Source organism: Hyla sarda, chromosome 4 (assembly GCF_029499605.1).
Source record: "Hyla sarda isolate aHylSar1 chromosome 4, aHylSar1.hap1, whole genome shotgun sequence".
Taxonomy (NCBI): Eukaryota; Metazoa; Chordata; class Amphibia; order Anura; family Hylidae; genus Hyla; species Hyla sarda.
In genome coordinates this window covers 326,755,880-326,768,583 of record NC_079192.1, presented here as the reverse complement: position 1 = coordinate 326,768,583, position 12,704 = coordinate 326,755,880, and positions in this window count along the sequence as shown.

The following is a 12,704-nucleotide window of genomic DNA, read 5'->3' as shown; positions in this document are numbered from 1 at the left end:
ACTGTGCCGATAATTCTTTATTTCTTTAAGGTGCAAAAACAGACATGGTGCACGGACGTTTCCAAGGGCTCAGCTAATCAGAGTAAAACTGGGTGACAGCTGTTGCGCGTGCGCATTCACGCTTCTTCTGAGGGTCTGAAGAAGCGTGAATGCGCACGCGCAACAGCTGTCACCCAGTTTTACTCTGATTAGCTGAGTCCTTGGAAACGTCCGTGCACCATGTCTGTTTTTGCACCTTAAAGAAATAAAGAATTATCGGCACAGTATCCCGGTGAGTGACGTCTCTGCTTTCTACACATGTTTTTATACGAAGATGTCTATTCACTAGGGACTTGGAACCCGAAGGGTTACAGTGCCTGCCAGCACTTTTAAGGGAACTGTGGAGCCTGAGCTCGGGGCGTCTTTTGCTTTCGCTTTATCAGCTGAGAGTGCGATCTTAGGAATTTAGGGGTAGTTGTGCCTGCTGCTCGCTTCTGTGTGTTGCTTATAATTCTCATATTATCAACTATTAAGAGTACCATTCAAATTTTCTTAAACAAACCTCCTAATGATAACAGTATTTTTTTTTAAACATAAAAAACTTACAATGCACTGTTCCAAATTATTACGCACAGTAAGTTTCAAAACACTTTATAGGTTGTAAAGAACTGAAAATTGTCATTTGTTGTGTTTGCAGCATATTTACTGAAATCAAAAGCTATTTCAATCAAACTTTTAACAACATTTTAACTTTTTAAACATTTTAACAGGTCACGTTACATTTTAACATAGGACCCCTTATTTGATAGCAGCTTCACAAATCTTGCATCCATTGAACTTTTTGGACAGTTTTTGGACAGTTTCTGCTTGAATTTTAGTAAATTGTCAGAATAGCCTCCCAGAGCTGCTGTTTGGATGTAAACTGCCTCCCACCCTCATAGATATTTTGCTTGAGGAAGCTCCAAAGGTTCTCAATAGGATTGAGGTCAGGGGAGGATGGAGGCCACACCATGACTTTCTCTCCTTGTATCCCCATAGCAGCCATTGATGCAGAGGTATACTTTGCAGCATGAGATTGTGCATTGTCATGCATGAAGATTTTATTATGGAAAGCATAGTTCTTCCTTCAGTAGCAGGGAAGAAAGTCTTCAGTCAGAAACTCCACATACTTTAGAGAGGTAATCTTTGCATCTTTGGGGACCCTAAAGGGGCCGACCAGCTCTCTTCCCATGATTCCGGCCCAAAACATGACTCCACCACGCCTTCCTGAGGTCGCAGCCTTGGAACAGGGTGGCCATCCATCGACCATCCACTACTCCATCCATCTGGACTATCCAGGGTTGCACGGCACTCATCAGTGAACAGGACTGTTTGAAAATTAGTCTTCATGTATTTTTCTGCCCAATGCAGCCGTTTCTTCTTGTGAGCATTGGTTAGTGGTGGCTGAATAGAAGGTTTATGCACAGTTTCAAGACTCTGGAGGACTCTACACCTTAATGTCCGTGGGACTCCAGAGGCAGCTGCTCTCTTGATCCGCTGCATGGATCTGGCTGAAATCTTCCTCAATGTGCCTTCATCTGCACAAACCCATCTGTGCTCTGAATCAGAAACAAATCTCTTAATAGTGCGATGATCATGCTTAAGTTTTCGTGATATATCTAATGTTTTCATACCTCGTCCAAGGCATTTAACTATTTCACTCTTTTTGGCAACTGAGAGATCCTTTTTCTTCCCCATATTGCTTGAAAATGGTGTTCTGCTTAATAATGTAGAACACCCACTTTAAGTAGTTTTTCCTTAAATTGGGCTCACCTGGCAATCTAATTATCACAGGTGTCCGAGATTGTTTTCAGTGATCAAAAGAGCCCTGAGACACAAGGCCATCCATGAGTTAAACTGAAAAACTAAATATTTAATCTTTGTGACACTTAAATAGAATTTGCATAATAATTTGGAACAGGGTGTAATTCCTTTTCAGCATGATGATCCAGAAGATAAGCTACATTCTATCCAGAACACAAAGAGTCATATTAGAAAATGAAAACCCTTTATAACACTAACACTGACAAATAATAACAGATACATGATTGTAGATAAATGTAACAATGCATGAAACTATTCGATCAAAATAAAGCAGGGGCTGACTTACTTGCAGCTGCAGAGGCAATAGTTTAGCGCTGAGGCACTGGCTGTATAAGCAGACTGGAGCAGCCATTAATAAACATTGCCCAACCCCCCTTTTCTGTAATCCATCTCGGTGTCTCTGTTAATAGAGACGGACTGAGCCTAACAACAGGCAAGGAACAGCAAATTCAGTGAAAGTGAGACCCCTAGTAACTGAAACTTTTAGGGGAAAAGCTGGCAACATTTGCTTGTGAGCACTTCTACTGTCAGATGAGGATAAGATGAAATGATGGGAATACCACTTTAAACTTAATCTGTATGCCTACAGTTGTACTGCACAGTGCATTTACAATGGTGTTCTGTGCAATGGAGCATCTGCAGGCTTTACATACACCATCTTGCTGTGTCTAAATGTAGTCCTTCTTACAAGATGTCTGTTAGTGAATGTAAGTGTTCATAGCATTAACATTCATTCAGGATAATTTAATATATATAGTAATGACTGAAATAGAAATCTAATTATGTAAAGCTCTTACAAATCACAATTCTCCTCTTCTGCAGGTTAAGAGCTTTAATAAAGCTACGGAACTTACAATTCATCACACCCATAGATAAAAAGAAGTATATAAATATATATTTATGTACGCACAAACACACACACAAAATGTATGTGCCACTCTGTTCCCATTATGTTCCTATGGCAACAGTTACCAAGGAAAACGAAACCGTACTTGGGTTTTCTTTCTCAGGCTCAAAGACAAAGCACAGACACATGTACATAGCAAGGAAACCCAGAAATATAACAGTACACAAAGAATAGTGCCCACAGATATTTCCTAAAACACTCACTTGGAGTATATATATATATATATATATATATATATATATATATATATATATACACACATATACACACACATATATCTTAGCATAGCAATGTCAAGCTTTCATTGGAAACTCTGCTTCTAGGGGCTATTTTCCCCCCACATATAAATTTTTCAATAAAACATGAAGGGGATTTTATTGCTTTCATATTCTTTGTTATCCCCTTCAGGGATTGTGCCATTTTACTCTAGGTATCATGTAAAAGGTTCTTCAACTTTTTATCTAGTTTTTCGTGGACACATCGGTAGTGTAACCCTCCTAAAGGAGATCTGTAGTGTAAATTTTTTATAATCCCCTGTGCCTGGGCTGCAAAAAGTAACAAAACAAACTTTAACTCACCTTCCTACAATCAGTGTCCCGGTCTGCTTCCTGGGGACGATGATTCAGCGTATCGCCGGCCACAGCAATGTCCTGGACAACAGAGAGAAGGCGGGGCCCAGGCTCTTACATGACAGTGCACTCAGCCTATCACTGGCCGAGGCGGGACATAGTTGCAGCCGGCAATACACTGAGCGCAGTATGACCGTTCGTCCCGAGGAAGCAGGAAGAAATCTGGCACCTGAGGACCGGGACTCTGACATCGGCGCAACAGGGGGAACGTTGGAAGGTGTGTTAGAGTCTGTTCTGTTACTTTATAAAAAAGTTACACTACAGATCTCCTTTAACACAGAAATAGACCTTATGAAGCGCTGCTCACATTCAGTGACATCTTTTTGCTTTTCAACTTGATTTATTTAAAGTTGTAAGATGCATAGAAATAACAGGTTTCAGGTTGGAATTTAATACTTTGTCATGTAATGCATTTGTGGCAGTCATTAGTTTTTCTATAAAGTGTCACTGTCATCAGAAACTATTTTTATCTTATAATACTTCCTTAAAAACAAAGCATTTTCCTAATATACTCAAAACCTATTTGTTAAAGATGTGAAAAAATGGTTAAAAAAATGGCCACTAGGGGTCTCTGTCTATTTAATTTTGCAAACAAATCCTGGGAACCAAGTATTTTTGGTCCTAGGAATTAGGCAATTTGCTCTTTTGGACTATTTTTTCTGAGGGAAAGAGGAGGTGGGGGGGGGGGGGGATTATCTTCCAGCTGCACCTCAGTGCCATGTATAATTCAGCTTTTAACTGTATGAGCTGAACACCTGCAAGATCTATACAGCCTGCAGCTTTTTCTGAAGAGGAGCATTTCCATGCACACTGACAATCAATACAAGGTGCTAAATTATTATTTATATGCAAAACGATTTCTCTTTGGCCATTTTATTATTGTATTTCTTGTGTATCTGCACAATATAGGTTGATATGGCTGCATTAGAGTTATACAAAGCATGCACTTTAGGCACAAAGCTTTGCAAATGTAAAAATCTTTGTGCATACCCGAAAGAAACTCCCCAATCTTTATGAGGGCTAAAAGCAGAGTGGGTAAGTAATACATAGCTCAAAAGGTGTTTTATCTCCCTCCCTCCCTCCTTCCCTCTCTCTCTCTCTCTCTCTCTCTCTCTCTCTCTCTCTCTATCTATATATATATATTTCAGTTACTGTTGCCTTTCTGTCATCTCGAACATTCTGCCCATTCTCCTCTGACATGAACAAGGAATTTTTATTACCACAATTGCAGCTCACTTGATCTTTTTGGACCATTCTCTGTAAACGCTATAGATGACAGTGCATGAAAATGCCAGTGGATCAGCAGTTTCTGAATTTCTCAGAACAGTCAACAGCCATGCCATGTTCAAAGTCACCTTAATCACCTTTCTCCCCCATTCTGATGCTCAGTATTTGTCTTGACCACATCTACATTTAATTGGCTGATTAGCTTTTTTTGTTACCAATTAATTGAAAAGGTGTACCCAATAAAATAGCCAGTGGGTCTTTATGCTAATAAATATAACACATTTACCAACCTGTGGCTTCTGGTGTACTATATTCTGATTTACTATTATATGGATATATTACATTCTAGGTAAATCCTTTTCAGTTTATATTGATTTGTGCTGCCTTGAACCCAGAAGCAGTTGTTGCTTTCCTTTGAGAATGCTATGATTGGTCCCTTTGTGAGGATCTATATCAGTTTTTTACTTTTACAAATATGAAATGGAAAATGGACCCAATGTTTCTCAAAGGGCTTCCTAAATTATCATGGAGCACAGAAACTGGTGGTGTCTCTGTGGTTTCAGAGCTTTGATTTGTTTTCATGTATAATAACGTTACATATAATTGCTATGCTTAGTGAATCACAAGAGCGAATATCTCAGCAGAAGAAATCCCAGTGGATTTGAACTTCCTTTTTATGTTTAATTGAGCAAATCAATTTCAAGAGAATCGGCAATATTGTTACATGTATTAATTGTTGGCAGTGTGCTGACTGGATAATGCTTTTAAAATGCATAAAAAGTATCGCATACAATATAAATAGCAGGAGCGCCACATTCTCTGCCTATGTTTCTATATGGCTGTGCTAGCGGCATTCTACTCTATTTGACTGCTCATCCATCATTATACTTTTTTTTGGAATAAAATCTAATGATAATGATAGATTATTTATCTCCTGCAGGATCAAAGATTAAGGCATGTCAGATGACCCACATATATTGACATTTCCTAATATTTATTGCACCTTAAAGGGGTTGTCTGAAGAATTATTTTTAATCTCGGGTTATGTGAAAAAATATATATACTCACCTGCCACCAATCCCTTATCGATGCCATTTTGACTGGTGCCTGCTACTCATATCATCCTGCTTTTATCCCGGTCGACTGAGCATGCATTTCTTATGTATCGAGAGCAAGGTCCACATCATTGGAATAGCAGTAGTGTGGAGTTTTTGGCAGTTCAGTTCATTATTTTTCCATTCAATCTAATCCAACAGACAACCCCTTTCAATATTCATTACCCTTTCAACAAACTTTTTAGATTAAGCAGTCAGCTATTTTTTTTTAGCACTGTAAGGAAGCTTTGTCAGTCAGTCCATTGGAAGGACAGGAGTTGAGTGGAGAAAAAAAAACTTCATGTCCTATTTTTGTTCTTTGCTTAATGAAGTTAATGGGATCTGTTGGTGTCATTTGTGCTCCAACCCATTCACAGTCCATTCGACACAAAAAAGCAAAAAACAGATGGACTCTGAATGAGTGTGAACTTGCCTTAGCTGTAAATGCAGCACTTTGGTGAGATATAACACATTTTTCTCTAGTATGATATATTATAAAGATCCTTATATTTGTACTATTGATTCATGCAAAGTTTGTTAATAGGTTAGGGGCCATTTAAAGGGGTGTTTTTGAGATAAACATGGTATCTCTGATAATATGTAACTTACTCATATATGATGCCTTTATTCTTCTCCATCATGCTTTATTATAAAGCTTTCCCCCACCCTTTGATCTACCCCCATATTTCCTTGGCAGCTGGCTGGATCTCCCTTCCATAACATGGTGTCCTATCGAGGAGCATTTGACATGCATTTCACTTTGTCTCCTCCACAGGAAACAAATATAGCTGCAGTGGAGAAGGTAAAGCGACATAGTGTATTTACATGCTCCTCAATAGCATCCTCCTGTGACTACTAGAAATATTCACCTGACTGCTCTATACAGCACTCCTATCATACAACATACTATATTTTAAATGAAGGCTCACACCTTTATTTTTGCTTTAGGCATCAGTTACTGCTTCAATTTCCATTTAAAAATCTTCCGCCAAAACATTTTTTTCTCCTTACCCAAAAAAAGGCAACTTGTGCAAGGGGGAAACTGTTTATTCTCAGGGTACGTTCATGTGTAAATTTTTTGCTGAAGATCTGCTGCAGTTGTGATTTAGCAGATTTTGCTATCCTTTGAAGCCAATGGACAGCAAAATCTGCAGCAGTAAATCTGCAGCGAAAATACGCACATGCGAACGCACCCTTAGGGTACGTTCACATGTGCGGATTTTCGCAGCGTATTCGCCGCTGAATGACCTCTATATGCTGGCTTTACATGTGCCTGCTTGGAGCGGCAATACGCAGCTCCGAGCAGACACACTACGAAGTGCGCGTCACCGCGCGCATGCGCAGTATACTCGCATATCGCGGCAGCTCTCGGCCTAGTTCATTGAGCAGGGGGAGTGGGCGCGATGTGTGCGAGTACACCGCGCATGCGTGGCGCGGTGTACTCGCACATCGCAGTGTGTCTGCTTGGAGCGGCGTATTGCCGCTCCGAGCAGGCACATGTAAAGGCAGCATATAGGAGGTCCTTCAGCGGCAGATCCGCATCGAAATATGTTGCGAAAATCCGCACGTGTGAACGTACCCTTATGGTCTATCCACGCGTAAAGTATTCTGTGCAGATTTGACGTGCAGATTTGACGCGCAGAATTTTCTGCTGTGGATTTCAATGTAAACTGAACACAGCTTGAAATCCTGTGCATCAAATCTGCGCAGTATACTGTACATATGAATAGACCCTTAGGGTGTGTTCACACATGCGTATTTTCTGCTGCAGATTTACTTCAGCAGATTTTGCTGCCTATTAAAGTCAATGGCAGCAAAATTTGCAGCAGCAAATCTGCAGCAAAAATATGCACATGTGAACCAGGGGTCAAGTCCTGGAAAACAAAGTGTGGGAACTCACCCAACAGTTTATTAACAGGGCAAGACTCACTGCACAGTCAAAGATATTAACTGTATACACATTATTTTTTTTTATAACAGATTAACCCTCTGTGTTATCCTACTAGGGGGCTGTTCACATCACCATTTAACCCCTTAACTCAGCCCATTTTCACCTTAAGGACAGGAGCATTTTTGCACATCTGACCACTGTCACTTTAAGCATTAATAACTCTGGGATGCTTTTACTTTTCATTCTGATTCCAAGATAGTTTTTTTGTGACATATTCTACTTTATGTTAGTGGTAAATTTTCGTCAATATGTGCATCATTTCTGTGCATCAAATTCCAAAATTTGTTGAAAAATTTAAAATGTTACATTTTTTTTTACTTTTTCTGGAAGACATCAGAGGGTTTCAAAGTTCAGCAGCAATTTTCCAATTTTCCACAACATTTTCAAAATCGGAATTTTTCAGGGACCAGTTCAGTTTTGAAGTGGATTTGAAGGGCCTTCATATTAGAAATACCCCATAAATGACCCCATTGTAAAAACTGCACCCCTCAAAGTATTCAAAATGACATTCGGAAAGTGTGTTAACCCTTTAGGTGTTTCACAGGAATAGCAAGTGAAGGAGAACTTACATGCTCTTGTAGACTAAGTTTTTTAATTTTTACAAACAACATGGCACACTATTTTGGAAACTACACCCCACAAGGAACGTAACTAGGGGTCCAGTGAGCCTTAACACTACACAGGTGTTTCATTAAAGTCGGATGTGTAAATGAAAAAAATGTTTTCACAAAAATGCAGTTTACAAGGGGTAATAGGAGAAAATGCCCCCCAAAATTTGTAAACCCATCTCTTCTGAGTATGGAAATACCCCATGTGTGGACATCAAGTGCTCTTCTGGCGCACTACAATGCTCAGAAGAGAAGGAGCGCCATTGAGCTTTTGGAGAGGGAATTTGGTTGGAATACAAGTCCCGGCCATGTGTGTTTACAAAGCCCCACGTGGTGCCAGAACAGTGGACCCCCCACATGTGACCCCATTTTGGAAACTACACCCCTCACAGAATTTAATAAGGGGTGCAGTGAGTATTTACACCCCATTGGTGTTTGACAGATCTTTGGAACAGTGGGCTGTGCAAATGAAAAAAGGAGATTTTTTAACATTTACCCTAAAATCTCATTCTCGAAGGATCCATTGGAGGACACAGACCGTGGGTGTATGCAGCTGTCTCTAGGAGGTATGACACTATGGCAACAAAGAAGTCGGCTCCTCCGTGCAGGATATACCCGCCTCCAGGCCCTGAGGTAATCAGTTTTAGTAACAGAGAAATAGGAGAGGACCGACAGGTCAAGGAAAAAACACGAACTGTCCGAGAATCAGACGAAAATATATAACTGAACACACCCTCGGACAGAAAACCAAAGAGAAACCCAAAAGGGCGGGAGCTGTGTCACTTAATGGATCCTTCGAGAAAGAGATTTTACGGTAAGTGTTAAAAAATCTCCTTTTCTCTATTGGCTCCATTGGGGGACACAGACCGTGGGACGTACCAAAGCCGTCCCTTGGGTGGGCAGATAATCAGTCGGGCAGACGGCTGATCCACTGCCGCCTGCAGCAGTCTACGGCCCAGACTAGCATCAGCCGATGCGAAGGTATGAACCCGGTAGAACCCTCGAGGAGGTGTGCAAAGACGACCAAGTAACCGCCTTGCAAATCTGCAAGGCCAAGGCTTTGTTCTGGAGAGCCCAGGATGCCCCAACAGAAACGGGTAGAATGAGCCACAACCCTGAAGGGAGGAATCTTCCCCCTACAGCGATAGGCTTTCGAAATGGCAGACCGGATCCACCGAGAAGTGGTAGCCTTGGAAGCAGGTTGTCCCTTACGACGACCTTCCGTAAGGACGAAAAAGGAATCGAACTGACGAAACGAAGAAGAGATAGAGAGGTAATAACAGCCCAAACCACATCCAGTTTGTGGAGTAAATGCTCCCTAGAATGAGAAGGAGAGGGATAAAAGGACGAAAGAACAATGTCCTCATTGAGATGAAAGGCCGAAACAACCTTAGGCAAAAAGGAAGGATCTAGCCGGAAGACAACCTTGTCCTGGTGAAGCACCAGAAACGGAGAAAGGCAGGAGAGAGCTGCCAATTCAGACACTCTCCGAATGGAGGAGATAACAACAAGAAAATGCCACTTTCCAAGAAAGGAGGCGCAGGGACACCTCCCCAAGGGGTTCAAAAGGTTCACCTTGGAGTACCCCCAGAACCAGATTCAAGTCCCAAGGGGGAGAAGGTGACCGATAAGGAGGAGCAGCATGCGCCACTCCTTGATGGAAGGTCTGGACATGAGAATTAGAAGCCAGAGGACGCTGGAAAAGAAAGAAAGGGCCAAAACCTCACCCTTAAGGGAACTGAGAGAGAACCCCAGTTCCAATCCCGACTGCAAGAAAGAGAGAAGACGGGAAACCGAAAAGGTAACAGGACACAAGACCTGAGCTTCACACCAACTAAAATAAGACATCCAGGTACGGAGGAGGACTTATGAGCCTTGAGCATGATGCGAATGACTTGGGAAGAGAAACCGCGGCTCTCAAAACCGCAGTCTCGACTGCCCCGCCGTCAAAGCAGAGACGGTAATAGGGGTGGCACAGGAGACCTGAGATAGGAGGTCTGGACGATAAGGAAGGCGCAACGTTAAGTCATCCAGGAGCCTGACCATGAAGATGTACCACGCCCGCCGGGCCCAGGCTGGGCCACTCGAATGGCAGAAACGTCCCACTGAGAGTTTCCTCAAGACCCCGAAAAGAGAAGAAAGGGAGGAAACAAATAAGGTAGGGCAAAGCCAGACCACCAAATAGACAAGGTAGGGCAAGGCTCGACCAAGAGAGAGGAACGATTCGGTTGTGGCGGGACAAGCAGAGGTCCATGCCTGGAGCGCTCTAGGGGTTGCAGATCACAGCAAACACCCCTGGATGTAGGGACCAGTGCTTTGGACGACTGAGGACCGGCCGAGAAGATCACATCCCAGGGACGGCCAGACTGAAGATAACTGAGATGGCCGGAAAACTTAGTTCCGTCCAGGAGGGAAATTCCCAAGAAGCAAGCAAAGAAAGAATTGCCCTAGGCCCCAAAATGTTGAAGGGGAAAAAGTTTCTCGGGGGGCCAAGACCCCAGACCGGGCGGTCCCTGAAAACACCTCCCCAGTCTCACAGACTGGCAGGGAAGGACAGGAAGGAACACCCCCGAAAAAAATGAGGGGGTAAACGAAGCCACCATAGAAGGGACCAACAAGACTGACGAGAGAGGACGATCTTGCGGCCAAGAGACAATGGAAACCTGTCACACCGGAAGAAAATCACCAGTTGAAGAGGTCGGTGATGAAACTGGGCAAATGGCACGGCCTCCACGGCCGCCGCCAATCGACCCAGGACATCCATGCAAAAGCATATGGAAACTGGAGCAGGGAGCCGAAGGCATAAGACTCTTGAAAAGAATCAGCGGAGTCGAAAGCAGGCAGAGGCCTCATCAAACTGGAGCCCCAGGAGAGCGGTTGGGCTTGTCCCAAATGACCATCCAACCGAAGTGAGACAAGGTCTGGAGGTTGAGACTAAGACTCTCCAGGATCTGGGTCCTGGCTGGAGCTCAGATCAGGAGGTAGTCCAAATAAGGAATCACGGAAACAACTGTTGTGTCCGTAAAAAAGGCTACCACAGGCGCCAGGACTTTGGTAAAAGGTCCGCAGAGACGTGGCCAGACCGAAATGGATAGCCACAATAGAAAATGACAGTCCGGAACTGCAGAGCGGAGGAACTGCTGATGACCAGGAAACAATGAGAAGTGGAGGCAGGCATCCTTGATGTCCACCGAGGAACGAAAACTCCCCTTGAACCATGGACGCCAGCACCGAACGGAGAGACTCCATTCGGGATGAGAACGCAAGACGCTGGCTGAGATACTCGAGAACCAAGACTGGGCGAACAGAAACGCCTTTCTTGGAGACCACAGAGAGGTTGGAATAAACCTCGAAAATGTTCCCCTGAAGCTACATGTCCAGGCATCACGGAGGGTAAGAGGCGACCAACCACCCGAGAGAGGTCGGCGGGTGGGGGCAACCCTTCAGGCCGAGGAAGGCCTACGAGTGCTTGATGGGGCCGCCAAACGGCCGGAACGGATAGCCGACCTCCGGGAGGAATGGGATCGGAAAGAGGAGCCCTCTTCCCATGAAGGCTCCAGGCTGGACCCTTTGTTGGTACCCTTTGTTGGTACCAAAGGTCTGCAGAACTGGAAGGAGAACTTACGATGGAAAGCAGTTGTGTGAGTCTTACCAGAGGTAATAAAGAACTCTTTTTCCGCCCGTCGCCTCACTTCCTGAAGGTGGCGTCCGCATTCCAGGCTTAAAGCCACATGAAGGGACGGTGGCTACCAGGTAGCTTGTGGTAAAGGCAGCACAGTGGCTGCACATGGAAGCAGAACACAGAAAAATCACTGGCTGCAGAGCATCGGAGAGCTAGATTAAATAAATCCTCCGGAGGGATGTTGAAGACTACCCTGGTGGAGTTGGAAGACCATACTAAAAAGGGCCTTTGACACCCAGGCAGAAGCAAAAGCAGGAAAAAACTGCTGCCTCAAGGGCAGAGATTGACAAAATATCCACCTTCATGTCCGCTGGATTGTTGAAGGCAGCCGCATCAGCCAATGGCCCGGTAGGCGCCTTAGAGAAGCGGAAGACCGACGGATCCACAGTTGGAGAGGAGGTCCACCGAGCAATGAGGTCCTTGGCGAAGGAATACCGCGCTTGAACCTTCTTCGTTTCCTGAAACTTTTTGTCAGGGTGACTTCAGGCGGATACCCACAGGGCATAAAATTCAGCGTGAGAGCTGAAAGTCTTGAGTGCCGGTCGGGCACAGAGAAGGAGACTTCTGGAGCCACGTCCGAAGTTCCTGGGTCCTTTAAATGGAAGGTGTCTCTTATGGCCGCAACCACTGAGTACACCACATCAGGCACATCCGTGCGGTCCTCTGAGTCGGAGGCCGAGTCAGAAACCTCATCCACAAGTTCTCCAGGTGAATGGGAACGAGGTGAGGCAGCCCTGGAAGAGGTTGGGCACGATGAAAGGAAA